The sequence below is a fragment of the Plectrocnemia conspersa genome, unplaced genomic scaffold (assembly GCF_051122295.1).
Source record: "Plectrocnemia conspersa isolate PC_06_02 unplaced genomic scaffold, ASM5112229v1 ptg000006l, whole genome shotgun sequence".
Taxonomy (NCBI): Eukaryota; Metazoa; Arthropoda; class Insecta; order Trichoptera; family Polycentropodidae; genus Plectrocnemia; species Plectrocnemia conspersa.
In genome coordinates, this window is record NW_028277170.1 from 8830432 (window position 1) to 8852404 (window position 21973).

At 29.8% G+C, this 21973-nt stretch overlaps 2 protein-coding genes and 1 long non-coding RNA gene across 7 annotated transcripts in view; 1 reads left to right on the forward strand and 2 right to left on the reverse strand.

Annotated features, from left to right (window-relative positions):
* Nca (neurocalcin homolog) overlaps positions 1 to 21973 on the reverse strand; it is a 174850-nt gene that overhangs the window by 41417 nt on the left and 111460 nt on the right. The window lies entirely within an intron of this gene.
* LOC148234162 (neuronal calcium sensor 2) overlaps positions 1 to 21973 on the reverse strand; it is a 163031-nt gene that overhangs the window by 29680 nt on the left and 111378 nt on the right. Inside the window, exon 6 of one of the 5 annotated variants that reach the window (XM_088187389.1) lies at positions 17058 to 17131. The exons of the other annotated variants lie outside the window; for them this stretch is intronic. The gene's annotated coding sequence lies outside the window, so the exon portion shown is untranslated. The remainder of the gene's footprint in view (positions 1 to 17057; positions 17132 to 21973) is intronic. 5 annotated transcript variants of the gene reach the window in all.
* Positions 18432 to 21973, forward strand: part of LOC148234164 (uncharacterized) — an 83061-nt gene continuing 79519 nt past the window's right edge. Inside the window, exon 1 of the long non-coding RNA XR_015809864.1 lies at positions 18432 to 18939. This is a non-coding gene — a long non-coding RNA (uncharacterized LOC148234164). The remainder of the gene's footprint in view (positions 18940 to 21973) is intronic.

Consider the following 21973-nt stretch of genomic DNA (forward strand, 5'->3'; position numbering starts at 1 on the left):
ATATTTATTATGTCTCTTTGAAGATTCGCCTGGGAATCAAAAATTTAATTTCATAAAGTGGCACAAGAAAAAAAATCCGCTCAAACCATAAATTATTTGCCTTTATTTTATATACGAGTGGAAATTCAAAATGTTCGTATTTATATTTCCTATGGGAGACATTTATATTTAAAAACGCATAGCAGATGTGTTCCGTTTCGATGCTTCGAAGAAGATTTGTTTAATCAAATGTATTGCTTAACAATATATAATAATGGCCCTCTTATTACTTCAGTGTGATTAAAATTGTTTGTAATAGTTTGAGTCTCAATCGATGATTCTTTAATTATATGCAAAAACGAAGCAAAAAAGTAAATATAGTTATATAATATATTCTATATGCCTCTCGTAAAATATTAAAATCAAAAGCATTAGAAAACATAGACCTACCAGACAACTTTGTAAAATAATATGATTTTAACTGAGCGTGTCTAGAACCACTACCCCTGATCTACCAATTACATCCACCTCATTAGCATATGTATAATGAACCAATACTCTAGTTAGTCTTATAATTTCACATGCAATACTCTATTTTTTATAATATAAAAAATATTCACAAAGCACACTTTACGTCATCCCATCACACCGCAACAACGATAGGGCAAAAGTAGCATGACATAGCCTTTTATCGGCCCAGGATTTTAGTCCGTCGGACCGTGACCGGTCAGAATGACCCCAATAAAGGCTAGCAAGGGTTTGGCCCGATATCTAAACTGTTGGACGGCATGAAAGTCGCGTCTGTTTGTATAATAAACAACAAGGCGAAAAAAATGTAATTTCGCGATTGCGACACGTAGCAAATGTACAAGACTTTCCCAATCCGATTGAACTGTTTTTTTATATAAATGTTGCAGGGTATGCAATAATATATTGACCTTGTCGCATTGGAAATACATAACTCTTCGTTTTATGATATAACCATATTTTAATAATTATACGAAGCATGTTTTTATATATTTTTTGTATTTATTTACGTACATACATTTCAACGTAATACACATTAGACATTTTATTCTATTAAAAAAAATATTCTTCGAACAACTTTTGAGCAATGTCAATTCACTAATTTAATACTTTTTTAAATTCATTACTATATTAAATATGCACATTTGATGCTATTTTTACTATTCTGAACAAACAGCCAACAGGAAAATTCTGAAAATATTATAGTTGTTCCCATCGCTGTTAGACAAGGTTCAATCGTGCCGATTTCCTGATCGCTTCTTGATCAAAGTTGTGTTACTATATTCAGTTTAAGCATATTTGAATAATAATAACAAAAATGATACAATTCCAAAATACATCAAAAACAATAAGTTGTGCAAAATCTTTGATATGATTTCTGCCCACACATTAATGTGTTTATTTTTTGTTTTGTAAAGTAAATAACAACACACACTTGTAAAATAAAAATAGAATCTGTAGGTAGAATAAATGACACAATCTAGAAGCCATACGACAATACGACTTAAAGCTAAAGTTTTGAAAGTATACTTGTAAAGAAATTCGCAAAAAGTTTCAAGAGAGATTATAAATTATATTATACTGTTATGTATTTTAAATACAAGCATATTAATTTGTATTTATAATTATTAATTAATAATTCAGAAAATCCGCTTTTTATATCTCAGATCCAACTGATTTTTTGTACCAAATGCAAACTAATATTTATGTAACCATTAATAACATTTATGGACAAGAAATACCAATTTTATAAAAATAAGGCGAATGTCGATTTTGAGAAAAATCATAAAGAAATTTAATAAAGCATCACGATCCTACCTAATAAAAAAAACGAAAGATTGTTTAGATAATGATTGGTAGTAAAAGTGGACCGAAATGTGCATGTCAATATACGCTGCGTGCAAAAATAATGCGACAAAATAGTGAAAAAAAATGCAATGCGGATTTAAACTAATGGGGGAAGTGGCAAGTGACAGTAACGGAGGGTTGATAAATGTATGTATGTAAACATGTATATGTGATCGATGAAAAAGAAAATAAAAAAAAATACTAGAGTTAGTACACTTTAGAGGGCGTAGCCCTACGGGTGGTTGACCTCGCGGCCAATGAAACTTCGGTGAATCCTATTAGATTGCTTATTAATTTATAATTACATTCGACTATGGACGATTAACGGCGTGACGTTTCTCGCGATGAATGTGGCGCAGGTGGTGATGTCTCAGGGCTCTGTGGCTGCGTGCGGCGAGTGTCAGGTGTGATCTTCAGGTCTATCGGTTCCTCCGGATGGCTGCTGGTAGATCTTGGCTCTCTTGTCTTGTCTTCAAGCAGTCTGCGTCTCTGACTCCCTGCTTGTCTGGGCCGTCTCGTATGGTGCCTCCTCTCGTCTCGTATCTCGGACCATCTGCCTTCTCCTCGTCGGAGTCCGGGCTTATAGCCTTTAAGGGAATGCACGCTAGCTAGCCAATTGCGATTGTGCATCGATCTCCTAGCCAATTGCTGCAGTGGCTTCTTAGCATTCGAGAAATCGTATATTTTCGAAAGCGAGTTTTTTGCTGGGCTCCAGAAAGGGTTTGCATTGTGGTGATTGATTGCGTCCGTACCGTTTTGTCACAAAAAGGAATTCTCTTAACAATGTTGTGTGTGGTCAAAAGAAATCTCACTTGTGCCATAATGTGTGTCTCATTGCTAATGAATGAACGTTTTTGGTTACGGTCATTAACAATGAGACAATCGCTCTTTTAAATGTGCCTATATGTGTAGTCGCCACAATACCTTCCGGATTATTAAAAAAATCATATATTTTAAAATAAATGTTTTTTAGATATTAGACTATGAAAATTTCAACTGTCTACACAATTAGTTATAATTTAGAGATTTATTTCATTTTTAAAGTCGGGTCATACACAGTATATTAATACAACAATCGAAAAGAGATAATTGCGGTATTTATAAATTACATAATTACACATAATCTCGAGACGCTAATTTTTCATAAATACCGCCGAAAAATCTACTATTTAATCAGGAAAAACGCGCGCTAGACAAGCAATTCTACCCTACGCATAATACTATCGTTCTTTTAACCTTAGGTTACTGATCACCGTATTTGTCATTAGGACCAGATATTATATTATATAAAAATAAATAAAGAAAATGCACGGAATGTGGTATAGATCAAATTAAAGATCTAAGAAACAATAAGAAATACATTAAATAGCTATGAATGATAAAAAAATATTTACCATACATCTCTAATATTGTGTTTGCGTCATGAATCTCAGAAGCAGCTGTATAACGCCTAACATATGTAAAAGTTTAAATGACGTGACTTAAGTCTGCGCCTAACATATTCTAGTAAATGCATTATAAACTAGTGGCGTGACGCTTGTTATTTTCGGGTTTAGTTATAAACGACTAGCGTTAAAGATCTTATCGATTCAAGTAGTGTATGCGAACAAATTTATGTACACACATATACATATATAAGTTGGGCGCAGATCGAAACCCTTATCTTGGGTCAAAGGGCACATCAGAATTGAGGCAACTCGTTTATGGGCCAATATACATAGTATATATGGAACCTTAGCATTGAACGTTTCGGCCCACCTGTTTTCAAAACGAATTTCGTACGGATCGTTTTGTTTCGGGATAGTCCTTCTCTATTGTCCTTGTTATCCTTTAAGGAGTAACACATACATACATATGTATAGTTCGCCTATATACCAATCGTTTAAGAGCTTGTACTGATTTGGGTAACCTAATAGACCCTATTAATTCGGATTGGAATTCCGGTAAGGTGAGGACTAATGGTGATCGTGTCGATGGGAAATTATATGCGAAACCAATTGTAACACACAATAAAGACAATATATATGTGGATATACTAGACACATAGTAGTATAACAATAACATTAAAATATAAATGAATGTATTCATTTTAAAATCTCTTTGTTTGTTATAAATTTGCATACATTTTTAACAGTAAGTCTAATTATATATTATTAAGTACCTAACATAATTCACTGCCTTAATGGCTATGACATTTGCTTATAGATAACAAGCTGGTAAAAACAAATATAGGGATGATATAGTCAAATAAATAATGATTTAAGTTCATTTAATTTTCAACTATCATTTTTTTTTTAATCTATATGATGATTTTCGCATATTGGGGGTTCTGATTATATGCCACCCATCAATGTGCAAGCTTCATTGATTTACTCGCACTAAGGCGCCTTTAAGCGATGTTTAATTAATGTGGGCACTAGTAGTTTCATACGGATTATTTAATTATGCGAATATTAAATAACGTGTGTTATATAAAATAACTATTATCGTTTAATGAAATAATCAGTTTTTATAATATGAATTAAGAGCAAGGTTTACAGTAGATAGTATTACTTTTAAAATCAGATCAAGTTATTGATAACAAACGTTAGCTTCTAAACGATTTTATCTTGTATTGAAGAAACTTTTATACGTAACTATTATTTTTTAATAGTACAGTTAATACTAATGATGATATTTATATACAGTTCCAGAAACCTATCTGTTTTTTAAATATTATTTTAAATAATTTACAAAAAGACGAAAATGCAAAACGCAAGGAACATAACAAAAAAAGATTCAATGGAAGATTTCGTACCGAGTAATGTGTTATACGCACTTGTATGTTGTATGAATTTCCCAAAAAAAATCGACTACCACAGCAACCAAAAACATTTGTGTCGTCTATGGTTAAGTTATACTGGTTTTTTAATTTAAAAATTGGCTCAATAGATTTATATCTGGAAATTTATGTTTGGGTAACCTAAAATCATTGATGATGACCGCATATATGAAGAAATTGGAGCCAATCCAGAGATGTCGATTCAGAAGTTAAAATTTAAGACAAGAAATTTATGGTCTAGCATTCAAAAAAGTTTTAAAAATACTGAAAAGGCGTGGAAACTAGGCGTGTGGGTACCACACGCACTTAGCGACGAGAACAAGGCCTGTCTCATTTCGAAAATCACGCGAGAAAAAATTAATGCTCTCGGATGGAAAATTGTTGCTCACCCTTCATCTTTTCCCGATATAACACCATCAGATTATTATTTATCAAGGTCTTTACAACATAATTTAGATGGTAGATTATTTTGTAGAATAATATTGTAAAATAAATTTGTTATTGGAAAAATACTGTAACTTTTTTGTGTAAATTTGGCTATTATATATGTCTGGTTTGATTTAGCTCAATTTTATTTTCTGTTCTAGTACAATATAAATAATAATTTGAATTGGTCAATACTTTCAAGAACGATAAGATAGAAAATTCAGTGGCAAAACTTCTCCACAAACTCGATAAACACACAAACACAATGGTCGAATTCCCTTTACACCGATCATCGTTAGCAGTATACAGACAAAGACCGAAGGGTACAAACTTTGCAAACTTTGACCTATAATCAATGCCCAACGGTGGGCGAGGAGAGATTGTGGCAGAGGGGTAGGGCATAATATAAACTGTCGCTTAATAGAGATAGGCCGCGTGGCTTAAGAAGGCAACAAAATAATGGCGTTATTAGCCTCCATCCATCTAAAGGAGACAACGTATGTATCAGTCGTAAAACGTTAATGAAAAAGGTGTCGCGTTTGAGCGGCGATTGTTAGTTGTGAATTGATGTCATTGTGCAGCTAGTGTAACTAGCGACATAAGAAATTTACTGCTTCGTAATCAATTTAGCAAACGAACTGAAAAAATAAAATTAAAAATTTGTTACGATATTTATATAAAATTCTATAAAGTATTTCATCTGAATTTTAAATAGCGAAAATTTATATTTTACCTCAGAGTTACCATCGAATATTTTGTACGATATTTATACGTGCATTATGAAGGGTTTGTTTGCCAATAAAAAAATAACAACATATAAAAAATATACAGAAATAGATAACAGGGATCTCCAATTTAATGCGAAGTCACCAGAAGATATTAAAATACTGCGAGGAGTGGGACAATGTTTTTTTTATCCCCTATGATTTGTAACATCATATCAAAAAAAAAAAAAAATTTAACGGTTTGTATACATCATCGCCAAATTAAATTTGAGTAACTATATTTTCGTTTTTTACTAATGAGAGCTTCAATCTTAACTTTTTCAATATATCATGAATTATAAGACGCACTTTAACTTTTTATTTATAAAATGATAAATGAGAGTGAAAATCTTAAAATTGCAATAAAAAGAACGTCTGATTTAAAGTGAGCTGAAGGTATTGAAATATACTTCTTTTAATAAACTAGCGATGTTTTCAATAAATTATTTTAAATTGGCTTATAGTCCATAATTTCTTAATATAAAATAAATTGAAAACATAAATTTTGCATTTTTGCACTTACTAATGTTTTACACTCACTGTGCGAAATTATAAGATACATAAACTTTGGCTGGTGTTTCTCATTAAGCGTTTCTCCCCAAAAGCTTATGTAAATCACTGATTCGAGCGCACGAACTTTGCTTAACTTTCCTCTGGTTAAATTCGCTTTAAATTTTAGTTAGCAGCCAACGACCTCGCTAAGCAAATTAATCTCGAATTAAAAAAAATAATAATATCTAACACACAAATAGAAATACTCAACGCGCATAATGTTAATGTATGAAAATTGCGTGCGATGTAACGAGCCAAAACGCATTCCGTTTTGGGGTCGAAACGACTCCCAGAATGAAGTCTACCGTTATTGAGTCGTAAATTATGCACCGAGACATAATGAGTATGGGTAGGTGTGAACAAATCTCGGACGTTTAAAATAAATACTAAAATATTATTAGAAAAACTTTTTTTAATTGGTAATTTACAACAACAGTATGAATTAAAAAATCAGTATAAAAATGTTAATATTCTTTGATTTTTGTTATTTTAAGACTATAAATTTTTTATTAAATTAGTTTAAAAATGTGTATCATATCTTATGTATATAGCTTTATTTTGGATGACTTGCAATTTAGAAAAAATAGTATTATTAGTGTTACAACACACCGGTCAGGCATTATGTTCAGGGTCAAAATGACAGCAAGCCCTTGAGAGCGAAATTCCAAAATCTGTATATTAAATTTAGATGTAAGCATAGGTATTTAACGCTAGATTTTCATTCTGCGTTACTGTAATATTCACTCTAGAGAGACTATGCTAAAATTTGTCTACGTTTCGTAAATATAATTGATTCTGTTTAATTATACTTAATTTTATTTTTAATCAAAAGATTTCTGTAATTTATGAGCAATTGGACTAATATCATAAGCACTTGTTAAAATAGCTGTATCATTCGGAAAAAAATATTTCTTAGAGATTATTTTTCAAATATGATACTAAATGACGGTAATAATCTTTAAGGTGAACAAATTTTTATAATATCAAAGGACACTAAAAAAAGGTCACTTCGGACTTATTTTTGAGAAGATTAGGGTTTCGTATGTAACGAATTACAGGCTACGACTAGAGTCTCCAATTCGAGTAATCGAGTACTCGATACTCGAGTATACTTGTCTATTTTTCAAGTACTTGATAATCGAGTATTTTGAAAATTACTCGATTAATACTCGAAATTAAAAAATTTTGAAATATTTCAGAAACAAAAATAATTTTAGCTCGGTCCGGTAAAGGTTAACGTCTTGCTTTTATTTGGCGTTTATGCCCGAAGTCCCAAGTTAGAGCGGTTACTATCGGGTATAATTTTTTCATAGTTCCATAGTTGCATAGTTCCGGTCGTCGGCTATGTTAGTGGGTACGACTGAGAAATTTATTTTGTGTTTTCTGTTCGACAGTCCCGACTTATCTAATTTATGGCAATGAACAATATGAAATATCAACAAAAAAAATTTTTAGGTTTTATGACTATGCAGTTGTAGCGTAAAGTGTTGTAAATTGTTTATACTGATCCCTCAGCTTAAAATATAAATCAAAACAATTGTGTGTTTTAAAGGCATTTAAAGTAAAGTCAGTTCTTTGCGAACTGTTTAGCTCTAGAGTGAAAGGGATTCACCCAAATACATCTTCGAAGGATATAGATTTAAATTCTTCGCATTAATCAGAAGGAGTAGAATATTGTATATTGTTAAGAAAAAAAATCTATTCAAGAAGAATTACAAAATGCTATTTTGTCAATAGTTGAAGGAAATAAGAGAAAAGCAGAGAAGGGAATGAAAAAAGAGAACATAAAAAGAGAGTTCAAAAAATTTTATATCTATCAAAAGCGAACAGATATAAATTAGAAGCCTTATCCAACGCGTTAATGACTATAAGACCAACATCAACAGCAACAGAAAGGGTTTTTTCCATAACGGGAATATTAAAACCAAAGGTTAGCAGTAATATTAAATTCGAGACACTTTTTGCATTATTGTTTTTAAAAAGTATGTTCGTGAAGTTAAAATAATTGTAAAAATTAACATACTAAGTATTTTATTTATTTATTTATATGTGCACGAACTTGAATAATATCTATTTTGGTACATTTGGTAAATACTCGAAAGTACTCGAGTACTCGAGTATTTTAAAATTTTAATATTCGATACTCGAGTAGTTGATGGTTCGAGTAATTGGAGACTCTAGCTACGACTATGTTGGGAAATTTGCGAAAATAGAATGGAACGAGATTCGTGATTCCAATGTTATTTAAGTCTCGATTCGATTTCACTATCTTTTGATATAAAAGATATTACAAAAAGCCCAATATTAACATTTATTGTGTATTTGTGGACTTAAAAGCAGCATATATTAGTGTAGAAGCAAACTCTATGAGGCGATGGCGGAGTTTAAAGTACCAAACAAGTTTATAAACTTCACTAGATTTATAATGAGAAAGGTCGAATGTAATTTTCGCATACATGATAAACTCTCTAATAGCTTTTATAACGTTAAAGGCCTTAAACAGGGCGATTTACTAGCATGTTTATTATTTAATATAGTATTATAAAAATCTGTGAGAGACTTAAAAATCTGTACAGACGGTACTATATATCATACAACAAATCCGTTCAGGTGTTGCCCTACGCCGATATATAATTGGATGCTCAAAACAAGCCATACTAAAGGCATTTAATGACCTCCAAAAAGTGACTGAGTGAATAGGATTAAAGGTCTATATGCAGAAGACAAAGTATATGCCTATCACAAAAATAAAAATACTGCCAATACCACCTGCAAGCCGGTGAGCAAACTATAAAAAAAGTGAGTGTATTTATATAAATTGGTTTATTAATCAATGCCCAGAATAACGTTAGTGATGTAGTCTTTGATCTTTATAAACATATCCACTCAAATGTCAAGTAGTGCTAAAATATGATTATACAAAACTTTGATAAATGCAGTGCTGACATACAGAGCAGGTACATGAACGCTAGGCACCGCAAATTAAGAAAGATGCAAACGTGTGACCTGTAAACAGCGAAGGCCCATCCATAATTGTAGAGCCTAGAGAAAAAAAAATCTTTCGATACCTGTTTCAATTTTTAATTGATTTTATATGTGCCAATGACGTTATTAGCAGTCCTAATAGTGTTACAAGAAAAATAACGTTGATGCATCTGAGATAAATATTTATTTAATTTTAGTTAAATAGTTCAAATTTTACAAAGCTCTAATTTCTACTTTTTTAATATTTTTTTCATAATCAACCACATTTACATTTTAACTAAATAAACCCTAGTTACAAAAACTATACTATGGATATGGATAATTTATTGACCTCTATGAATATTAAAATATTTTACGTATATATAATATTACACTTTCAGGTTGATTAAATTTATGATAATAAAAATAAGTATATGTACATAGCAAGAGAACTTTATAAGTCGATACTCTCGGGAAGTTTTCCAATTCATTGAAGCCCGCTAAAGTAGACATAAAACCAATTCAAGGCAAATTTATTACCATAACAACAAAAAAGTTTCACCTCTGATAATAAGTTCAACAAAAACCTTTAACTTGTTTAAAAAAAACATTATTGTACGTGCATTCAAGTTTCTAAAAACTTTAAATAAAACTAAATAAAGTTTAATATCTTGAGTTTTAAAATTCACTTAATTTTAATTAAACTATATTTAAATAAGAACTATTTTGTAAGTTTATAATACAAATTTAATCATTTTTGCATCTGCCATATTTAATCCTCAATATTTTATAGGAACTAAAGTTCATTTTGCGAGCTTATTTTTTAATGACAAATTTGAATCAGGTATCTGATATAGTTTTAGACCTTGCAGTGCAAAACTCAAATCTCATGTAAGTTACGTTGCTTTTTTTTAAGTAAATATATTTAAGGGTAACATCTAAAACACACATTTACAATTTACATTTGTATACTTTTCGATAAAGTTACTTAAACATTTTTTCCTATTTTTTTAAGAATGGAGCTTTGCAAAATAAAATATCGCCACTTTCCTTTTAATCATTCAAAATGGTTTTAGATAATTTACATGCATTTAATCGTAGCGAAATACTGCATAAATAAGTAAGTCATACGTAATCGTAAAACCATTAAATTTAATATAGCAATAAATATTATATTGTATTTAAACGTTAATAAACAATATTAAAATAAATTATTTAAACCGTGTACCCTTGATTATTAGTAAAATAAATGTCACAAAAATCAGTATTGTTAATAAATAATGCTTTCTTGTCCGAATGAAAGCATATTAAAAACGTACAGTCTTATTGTTTAAATTTTTTAACGCCCAAAGGTACAAATGTAATGCAACCTATGAACCAAGGTGTTATATTATCAATGAAAAGGCGTAATGGTCTTCTTAAAACTCGCTTGGTCAATTTCTAGAAAAATATTATGACATTGGATGCTATACATGGAATAGCACAATTTTGATCAAAAGTATTTAGTAACACGTGTTCGATCGTGGAAAAGGATTCTTTATAAAATTGATTCTAAAAAGACTGAGACAGTAAATATCTGAAATATGCAAATTTATGAAAAATTTAAAATGCGTTTAGAGTGTTTTTATTGCGATTTAAATGATCCGTGTTTTCAATGCTTGAATAATACAGATATCAGTTCTATTGTCACTCAAACAGGAACGGAAGAAAGTGATAGTGAGAATACTAGTAAAGATGATTCTTATAATTAAATTAGTAAAAAGACATCACTTACATTTATTGAAACTGAATTGGACTACATCGTTATAACGAATAACTAAATGTAAAGAAGTAACTTAATTATTATTTAATTATTTTATTTAAAAGATATTTTTATAATTCAATTACAAATGGTAAGGGATTTTTATAACCAGTATTTTAAATAAATAGAACGACCTTAAGAAACTGCTTTTCATGATTCGTTATTTAGCGAAACAAAATATCATATCTAGCTTTAACCTCTCATAATGCGAAGATAATAATCGAGTGATTTATATTTAAATAATAAATTTTATAATACTGATCCTTTCATTATTCGTGTTTTTATCGTATTATTTAGATGGCATGTATGTACATAGCTATAAACTCAACAAAATTATTATCATAACAAAAAAATATTTAAAACCAAAGAAAGTTTATTATCGTTCGGTACATGTGTGACATTTGGTTAATTTAAACCACCCTGTTGCTATAATAATATCGGATGGGTGTACAATCTACGTGTAACAATGCTGCCAGCCTTTGTGTCAGAGGGGTGCATAGTTACTAATTAAGACACGTATCCGCAGTCAAACATTTTAATTAACCGGCGCCCTACCCTCAAAACTATGGTCAAAAAAAATTCTCCTCGCGGCCTAAAAATACCCTGACTCTCCACCGCCGACCACCCCCTACTCCATCTCAAGGATCACCACCCCGTGACCCTATTCAAAAAAATCTACATACATCTTGGTTCAGCGGTTTGTAGTTGCTCCTGTGTATACAATTACTTTATATGCTTTTAAGGTTGAGCTTATATTTTTTTTCACTACCTCTATATAAGATTATTAAAATTAAATTAAGACCAATATGCCCAAACAAGTATCATGATGTTGAAAAAATATCAATTGTAATATTACATTAGACAAAAAAATTAAATAAATAGTATAGTAAAAAAGAGAAAAAAATCATTGAATAATAAAATTAAATGATACGAATCGGACCAGCTTCTAGTAGCTGACAATACACAAGACAATTTGTAATGCCAAAGGATTCGAAAATCGAGTGTGGATGTTCTGGCTCTAACCGCAATTAAAAGAGGACGCGATCGTGATTCTCGAAGACGTTCCGGATCCTAAAACTGGAATTCTTCGAAAATAGTCGATAAATTTTCAACAGTACCCTTAACTCTTAATCGTGATAAAAGGCTTAGCAATTGTTGAATCAAGACGTTATCAACTAAATAATCATGTATGTTTTGCTATGACTAGTGTTTTTTTTTAACATTGTGAGATTTTCTCGAGAAAAATGGCAAATCGAGAATTCTCGGATTTCTTAAGAAATTTTATAAAGCAATTTTTTTTATGTTTTATTAAATAAATCATAAGATAAAATAAATATGTTTAAATATTTCTTAAATGTTTACAACCATTGCCTTTTTATAACGCTGCATAAGTGAAGGCAGGTTCATAAGTAATATGCATACTTCTTGGATCGTTATAATAGGAGTCTAAAAATGACCAAATAAATGTTTACAATTGAATTTAATAAATTTAATAAATTTGCTTAAGTAGTGAAATAAGTCACACGGAAAAGAAACCTTTCCGAAGGTGTTGATTAGTAGCGTTATAAATTAAATGTAAATATTCTTATAAATTTGACTGTATGAAAAGCTATAAATAATACATTATAGTCATATTTTTATTTTATTAAATTTTACATACGAATTTTAATTACTACATTTAATCGAAAATTAATTTCTAAAAAAAATAACCGCGATATTCATTGTCTCAAATGTAAGCGCGATCAACCTGGGGTTGAGAAATAATCATATTTTAAGGAATAAAAAATGAAATATGCGTATAAGTGTATGTGTTTTTACCGTTAAACCTTTTTATATACGTGACGCTGTACGTTGTGCAAATCCAAATAGGGGAGAATTGAACGCAAGTTTACACGAGAGTTAACACGTTCGTCGTGTGTTTACATAATCAACCACACTCCGAAATTGGTAACTATTAAATTATACGTACACCATACCATACACGCTCGCACTAATATGATCTCGCATACACAAATAAACGCACAAGCTTGACAAAAAAAAGTTTTTATTTTTAATTTACAAAATATGTGTAGCATTGAAAAAAAACTCACATTTTAAAATTTTGCCCTATTTTTATTTATATTTAAAAAAATTTTGGTCCCTAAAATTTGCAATGAATTTTTTTTTAGAGCGAACAATTTATTATAATTTTTAAGACTATCGGTAACTACGGCCAATAAAGACATTTGTAAAGTTTAAGGGGATTCATAAGATATCCGTATATGTCATATATGGTTTAAAAAATCGAACAGAAAATTACGATATGTGAAAGACTAGCAAAGATAGATGATGATGCCCTGGCTGCAGAAATGGAAAAAATCCTACTCAAACTATCCACCAGCCGGTCTAGAAATTAAACAAATCCGATTCAATACGGAATAGACACGTTAAGGAGATTAGAAAGGCTTAAAGACAATGTAGCGAAAAAATACGTCGTCACGTATCCGCATATCCCAAGAGCTTCTGAACCCTTATATTATAATTTGATAACTTTAGATAAAAAAATTGGTGTTGTAGTAGTACAATGAAAATCTTAACGTTAATTTGCAACACCTAAGTTCGAGCTCACTTTAAAAAAATATTTCAAAGGGATTGTGCACTATAAAAATCTTAAGACCTGGTCAAAAAATAACAGAAAGTTTAAATTATGATCAGTTGGATTTTTTGTACAATAAAGTAAAAAGAGTCCTGCACTGCAAAAATAATTCGAATAGTCATACCCATGAGGCGAAATTAACTCTCGATAAATCAAAGAACTTTACTAGAAGATTTTATCTCATACTCTTTATGTCGACCGATGCAATACTTCTTAGACGTGAAAAATCAAAATACAGACGATATGAAAAGAGAGCTATCGGAATATTTTTAATCAAAGCCAACAACATGTTATGCTAATGGAAATATAAAATTGACCATAAAGTGGAAAAAGGTTAAATCTTTACAAGGAAATAATGTTTTACAATATTTAAATAAAAATAAACACTCAAGGATTTTTTCATGTTCCATTAAAAAGCATAATTTGTTTTGGGAATACCTTATATATTTAACACATGTATGTATATATTTATTAAAAATATCGGTATCGTCAAAAAATTTGTAAATGTTCAAGAATATTTTATATACAATAGTATCCTATGTGACTACTCGGTTTTTGCATTCGCATCGATCCCAGTTGTATGTCCATTTATTTTGGTGTAAATTTATTTTACACCAAAAAAATATAGCGCAAACTGTTTTCTTTCAATGATTTTCAATATCGTCAGTATCATGTACACTTGGTCTAATATTGTCTATTTGTTTTGGAATTAAAACGGATATTATAGTATATTAGTCGATATTATTTGTTGTTATTAAATTACTACTTTCAATATTTTATCCAGAATTGCACTATTGTCTAGTTTTAGTTATTAGCCATATTTTTTTTAATTCTTGTTATTGTTATTAACTGTACAAAAACATATTATTTTATTTCATTGATTAAAAGTATTTTATTAATTTAAATACAGAAGACTATACAACACAGGCAGAATTTTAGTTTTCCCCTAAGCTTTTTCTTAAGCATTTTTACCTATCAGCCTTTAGCATTTAACGATAACCAGCTAAATAATTTCGCTTTAAACCATTATTGATTAGAACGATAAGCCAATGGTATAAGTTAATAAATTATACCTCAGAATTATATCTGAAGTTAAATTCTATGTAAGAACGTTGTGTTTTTAAATTTCTAACGTATCTAGGAGAGCAAAAATAGCGGTTATTATATGTTTAAAATTTCAAACGAACATCAGATATTAGGTTTCGTAGATTTTCCTTATCTCACTAATAAATATTGTGAGAAATAATTATCAGAAAATCATGCACGACTGTTCATAGTGACATCTATGATTAAGGCTGTAAAAATAGTTTACAATAAATTGAATTCACTACCTAATTAGTAGGTGTTAATTGTTTTTACCCTGCTGTAACACATTGGTCTAACGTCTGTAATTTTTTGTCATTCAAACAACAGGAGATTTACAAAAAATATGCAAAAAACAATTAAATATGTATACAAATTACGATGTAAATTTATAAAACTAGTGATTTAATATAAATACAATAACTTTATTTAATAACATAAATATACATATTATATTGAATACATACCTTGTTAAAAAAAAACACTTAAATATAATTCAATAATATGGTCTCCAGTATATAATATATTATGAATATTAACTCAATTGAAAAAACATACAAAAAAATATGATGAATAAAAGTCAAGATTTATGTCGGAAAGGAAATTTATATTACGGTAATTTCAAGCAATGTGAAATTGTTAAAATTAAGTGATGACATAATAAAAATGTAATTTAATAATATTTTACGAAAAGTATGAAGTTTATTGATCTGATTTATTATTATTTAGTTTTGTATAGAAATAAATACTGTGTGTAGCCTATCTTTCGATTTATTTTTTATTTGTTCTAAATGCTATATACCTACATAGATTTAAGAAAAAAAAATTTTAAGGGTTTTTTTATATATTTTTAAAAAGTTTCATACTTTTTAAAATATTTTTTAAATATTTTAATTATCAATCATTTTTAAATATACTATTTTTTTGTAGTTACTAAACATATTTATGACAATACTGATATATTATATTAAAAACATAAATTTTTAGATTTTCCATGAGCTGTTGTTACAACACCAAATATATTCTGTGTGCTATTTAAAGTGCTTAATTGGGATGTAGTTTGCTTTGTTTCTTTTGTTACGATACAATATTCGTGCTTTGTGCTTTATGCTTTATGCTACATACAATTTGGGCAAAACAGTGCCGCACTACAGTTTAACCGGGTGTTCAAAGTCGGAAAACACGAAGGCTCGTTAGCAGTTTTCGTATCTTGGAATAAGATTCGAGATCGATTCCCTAATAATCTGACCTTTGCCATTATTAAATTTACCGTGAATATAATATCGAAGAAGCCAAGAAGCAACCAGAGTATATATATCTCACCAGCTTTATACCCGGATTCATAAGGCTTATTATGTATATTTTAAACTCATTAAAATATTATTTGCCAGCACATACAAAAAACTTGATGATTTTATAAAATAAATCGCACCTTGCAACAAAATTATGAAAAAATATATGTACAAAGGTCGCGAAAAAGAAATTGAGAAAAGGTGTTGAAAAGTCGAGAGTTTCAAACCTCTTTGCCCTTTGACTTTTCCGAGCGCCAAGACTACTTATGGAAAGTTCTAAAAGAAATGAATATATAACACATACTATATGGATATGTATGTATATATACAATTGCATGCCTTTACGTTGAAACATTTCAGTATACATAAAAAAGTTTATTAATGAAGAAGATGTTTTATACGAAAGGTATAAAATAAAAAGATGTCTTGATAAACGAACCGATGCTATACATTTTAAGACACTATTAATAATATGTAATGTGTACTACATGTTATTAAATTTTTAAGTGTATTTATGCTAGCATAACTAAAAAGATAATTTTTTTATTATTATAACAGATTTTTAAACTCAAAATTACCCATATTTCTTAAATGTGTATGAACTATGACTAAAAAATAACTAAAATTTTAATGTAGTTACATATCGAGACTATATTTTTAAGCTAAAAGTAAAAGTTAAGAAGCTTGCCATTTGATATTAAGCTTTAGTTTGTCAATAAAGCACCTAAGCTTACAATTATTTTTCGATGATAATAATATATATTGTGTCAGTCAATTAATAAGGAGTTTTCCAATTTAATAATATGACTAATGATAAACATAAATTTGAATATGGTGACTAATCATATTAACGTAAGAAACTCACCAAATTATGCAGGTGTTTTTTTTAATAAACACAAAAACGGTTTGTGTAGATGTAATAATAGAAGAAGAACAAACCTGAAACAAACAAAAGTAAATATTAGTGATAGAAACAGTGTTTTTCTGGTATAAAACATTCTCCGTACTTGTACACAAAATTATTAAGAGTCCATAGTTGTAATTAGTTTTACGTTAGCGTGTATATTTTTTTGTTGTTATCGATATTACGGCTGCGTGTGACACGTAGCTTTGTGAATTATTTCACTAAAATTAAACTTGATTACAATTCATTGTTTTGCCACAAATATTTCACGGACCACCTAATAGCACATCTGTCCTGAGACGTAAAAACAACTTTTTATTTGTACTGTTTTTACTTTAGAGCGTAAACACATTTCATGGGTGTGTCCAAGAAGCAATAATTAATTTCCCATCTTTATCTGCGATACGACATAGCAGTCTCGAACAAGCATTATTAAAGGTGTGACACTTAAGTCACATAACGACAGACATCACAGCAGCAGGGACGAGCCAAGAGACATCAACGAATCGTCCATCATCATCACAACAGATCCCAGCTGCTTCAGCATAGACTCTCCGACTTTCAAGACCTGTCATTTCAACTCCACCATCTGATATAGGCATCCTAATTTATCTATATACAGTCATGGCCATAAAATGAAGCACCTCTTAAAATAGTGTGTAACTTTTTACAAGTGCATAGTCTGAACAAAATATTTTAGCAGAAATATAGAAAGGAATTTGACGTTTTTAATTGCTCACTTGAGTTTTAAAAAGAGATTGCTGGGCTAATTGTTCAGTCTCGCTTAATTGACCGTTACATTCAGATGCGTAATTTCGGCTTTTATTTACCATTATAATTTTTTTAATTAATAATTTATTTTGTATATTATATAAACATTTAAGATATTTTAAGCTAAAAGAGTGAATATAATTTTATTGCATATTATTGCATGAATATATCGGAAATTAATAAACACATTAATTGTTTACAACACGCTGCTCAAAATGCTTTAAAACGTTTAAACGAATGTAGTTCTTACAAATCAAAGCCAAGAACTGGAAGAAAACGAAAGACAACTGCCTATGAATATCGAGTGTTGGTTCACGAGTCCCTTAAAAATCGTCGAAAAATATCTTTGAAACTGGCTGCTGAAGTCTCTCCAAGCGGAGTGCCATCCATTTTTTCGCGGACAATGTGGGACTTAAAGGTTGAACTCAAAGGTTAAAGTGAGCCCATCAAGACTGGATATCTGAAGATTGGGCGAAAGTCATTAGGTCCGGTGAATCCAACTTTAAGGTATTAACATAAAAAAATATTAAAAACTTAATTTATTCTAAAATTTCTAAAGCAATATTTTTTTTTTATTTTTTTGCAACCCCTTGTGTAGTACACGTGCGACGTAGAGTCAGAGAAGAATATATAGCTGATTGCGTAGTACCTAAAGTCAAATTTGTGGCAAAAGCGTTGGTGTCTGGGGTTGCATGGCAGCAACAGGGGTAGGAAACCCGTACATTTGCGAGTGTAGTATGAATAGTGACATTTATATTTCAATGTTGGAATCCACTTTAATGTATTCTTACTGAAAAATATTTTCAAGCCCAGACCACGCTACCATCCGATTCCAGCAAAAAAAACGCTCCATTCAATACTATTAGGGGTTGATTTGCGTCAAAGGGTTTGACGATTTTATACAAAGTCAACAGACCTGAATATTATAGAGAATTTATGGGCAAAATTAAACGGAAAGGTTGCCCAACACAATTACAAACGCAAAATTCAGCTGCAAGAAAAATTAGGAATGGAATAAAGAAAATTGTCTTCGTCCACCTGCAAGTCATTAGTTGAGTGTATGCCAAAAAGGGTTGCAGCTGTAATGAAAACTAAGAGTAGGCCTATTAAATATTAAAAATAAGCTTAAAATAAACACTTATTTATGATATAACACATTTATTAGGGTGCCTCATTATTATGACCAAGCCTGTATACCAACTTTTTTGGCTGCAAAGTCACACCTTTTCAGTATCAAATCCCGAAAAACATATTTATCAAATAAAAAAATAGTTAGTTTTAGACATACATAAAAAACAGAAATTAAATAATTGGAATAGTGTAGAAAAATATTTAAAGATTTTATTTTTAATAAATATTGTTTATTATAATATATCTGATTAGTTTTTTAATCTAAAATATTATTTGAGTATATTTGTCACTAAATTTTTTTATACTTAACTAAACTAAAAAATCTCCCTACTGCTTATGAATAACTGAATTTCTTTATTACCTCATTTTATCGAAAATGTAAAGGTTTAGAAGCAAACAAAGCCCATTAAAGATACAGTAATTACATCAATATTATACAATTGAAACATCTATGCACAATTTGATAACTGCGAAAACAAAGCTTTTAAGCTCTAGATTCATTTGAGACATATAATTAGTTTCGGGAGCTTAGCGCCTGGTGTTAAATTAATATATTTTGAAACTGTAATACAATAATTTATGTACACACAAAGTACGTTATATATTTATCAAGAACTTAAATAATTAATTTCTGTATTCAACTGGTAAGTTTTCAGTGAAGTTTCTTGCGCAAATATTACATTCGTTCAAAAACACTGCATAAAGCACACATTGGCTGATGTAGGGATTCATTCGAGTAATTGTTGTTTTTAATTAACCTTTTATTGGCAAAATAAAGTAATTTAGGTTAGGCCGAAATTTCCTTTTATGCTTCAGCACGATAAAAGTAATGGATACAATAATAATAATATTAATTACTTCTTTCATCCATTCGTTAGCAGTCACTTTATAACTTTATATGCTACTAATTAATATATGGTTTGTAACTTTATTCTTTATTGTGTATTTTGCGTATGCTTAATTCTTAACCTTTCTAGTGCAATCTCTGCTGAATGTGGGTTCTTCAAAAATGTTCTAAATTGTATAATGTCTACTACACTGTCATCATTATCACATAAAAAGTCTTAAAAGTAAGCAAAAAAATAATGTTATTTATAAGTCTTAATGACCTTAAACTCGTATCGATATTTTAGAGACCGATTCACTATTTCTCTTTTTATTTTGATTATGAAGGGTACGGTTACTATAATATAAATCACTCTTTATTAACTCTATTGTCCATCGTTTGTGATGAAATAAATGATTCTCTGTTTGCAGAATTTTTTTTAGCCATTCTTAGGCGATTTTTGAAGAATCCGAAATGCAATATTATATCTTCCTTTATATTCACGATATTTACTTAATTATTTTATTGCATATATTTTAGACAGCGTGACGCAAAAAAATAATTCGTTGGCTTGATTTGGTCCAATTCAGTTCGTGCGAATCTAATAGAATTATATTTGCCATTTGACCTTTACTTAAATAGCAGTTTTTTAGCATTCTTTTTATATTAATAAAAAATAAATAATATATAAATAAAGTAGCGCAAGTAAATACAAAATACACGTAGTTTTTTCTGGATTTAGTGGTAAATCTCTGACCTTTTTAAGTAATCGACAATCCAAAAATCAGTTTAACCACCTGCTAAAAATTGACAAATTATATCATTTTTAAGGTTGTTTTAATAATATTACCAAGGCTGTATGTATTTAAAATTATTGATAAAACTCATGTTAAATTTAATATCATGTTTGTCAAAATTATATATGTAAACTAAATCTACTCCTATACATCTAGACGAGACGCAATTCGATTATCATAATGATTGCAATATTTATACAATTAAAACTGTAGTACAGTTTAAATTTATGAGGGAAACACTAAATTCTAAATCTAGTGATAATGAAGCATTGCATGCTGAAATAATTATTATTATTTATATGATATACTTGTAGATGTTTCATCCACCTGCACAATTTGTCCTACAACAAGCATTTGAACAAAAAAAAAAATGAGATCAAAAGTCTCGAAAGTTAATACCACCACACAGAGATGTAACATGCGTAAAATTACTGAGATTCTAAAAAGTTCCGAAGAGCATATTTTTAGTATGTACATTAATATATTTATGTGGTGATCCAATTCGAGTTTCAACATGTTGACAGCACTGTAAATCAGACAACAGTAAATAATCAAGTAAGTTCAAAGTGTTAAATATTTGTATGCAACAACACATTTACGAAATTATTTTTAAATCATTTAAGAGAGATCATTAAATCCCCAAAAAGTGACTGTTTGGTGCACCCTGTGGTCAGGTGGCTTCGTTTGGTATTAATATTTTTAAAACGATGAAGGTTAAACTGTAACGTTTAATGATGAGGGCCGATTTAATGCCGTTGGATATTTTTGTGTGTAAAAATCAACATCCGCCATGTTAAGGCCAAGATACCGCCCGAAATGTATGAAAAAGTACGAATATCGAAAGGGTGGGTTGCTGAAAAAAATCCAGAGGCAGTCTTTTAATTGATATTATTTTTAAGAATCAGTAAAATACAGCGAATGATCGATTAATGAAAAAAAATTAACAATATTTTTTTTATAAAAAATGTTCGGAAACTAAAGCTGGATCGCCTTTATAATGCATTGTAAATAATATGTGTAAAATCGTACACCTTTTATCATAAGAATTAAAATTAATACATTACATTGTGAAGATTATAATAACACTGCAATTGACTAGTTAGCAGCGCTTCGACTCTACCGACTATAATTAACCGCAAAGGGTTATTTATAATTACAACGTTATACAAAATTAATCACCACTAAAGATATTGCCATACCACAGTCATCCGATAAATAAACGGCAATGAGTAACACCTGTTGATGTAGCTCATAATATTTAAGAGTATATGCTGTTATTTTTTAAAAAATAACCCGTAAAATCCAGGTGCCTGGTTGCTTCCTACTTCGCTGTGCTTCTCTCTCTCTCCCTT